Raw genomic sequence first — 832 nt, forward strand, 5'->3', positions numbered from 1 at the left:
TCCAACAAAATTTATTCAATAAAAAAATTGAGCTCAATGTTCAGACTCTGTGTGTGTGTGTGTGTGTGTGTGTGTGATGCCCACTGTATATACAAGTGCCTAGAATACTGACTGGCATGTGGTCAGTGTTCAACATACATGACACTCATTTGAGGGATGGCTTTTGTCTTCCCCATGAGCATAAACATACAATGGTAGCATTAGAGAAACTGTTGAGGATTGTAGTAGGTAAAAATACCTCCCCAGAACCATAGGCACTGTGGTAGGGCAACAACAGAAAAGACAGTCTCACAAACCTTCTGCACAGAAGGATCTGAAGGGGAGGGAGTGCACTATTTCTATAAGAGGAGAAAGGTGAACCCAAACAGGCCATGTGGATTATCTACAGCAGAGAAATAAAACAGCTGTTCTGTCAGTGAGCTTATGGTGTGTCTTTCTGTTTGTTTTGAACTAAAAGGTTAAAAGAGTGCTATGTTATTCAGGTTCAAACCCTTCACTGACCTCTCAGCTTTTACAAGGTGCCTTAACAACTTCACACATTTTAGTTACTGGTTCAAAGACAAAATGTTATGGGTGTGCACAGGGTTTGTCCCCTCAGATGCAAATAACTTGAAGCAAAACTAAATTCATTTTACTTTTCCTCTGGAACAGTGATTGTTGAGATTGGCTATTTGCAGTTCAAAGAGACTGAACTATGCTGTGCTTTTTGGATAAAACTTTTTCTGCCACATGTATTCCATGTAATATACTGGTACCATGCTTAAATAGTATTCCTTCTCACTGCCTATTAAGAAAGGGATTATAGTATTAATATAGTCTTGAAAATTTAAAA

Source organism: Oryctolagus cuniculus, chromosome 19 (assembly GCF_051225735.1).
Source record: "Oryctolagus cuniculus isolate XC-2025 breed Fujian yellow rabbit chromosome 19, ASM5122573v1, whole genome shotgun sequence".
NCBI classification, from domain to species: Eukaryota; Metazoa; Chordata; class Mammalia; order Lagomorpha; family Leporidae; genus Oryctolagus; species Oryctolagus cuniculus.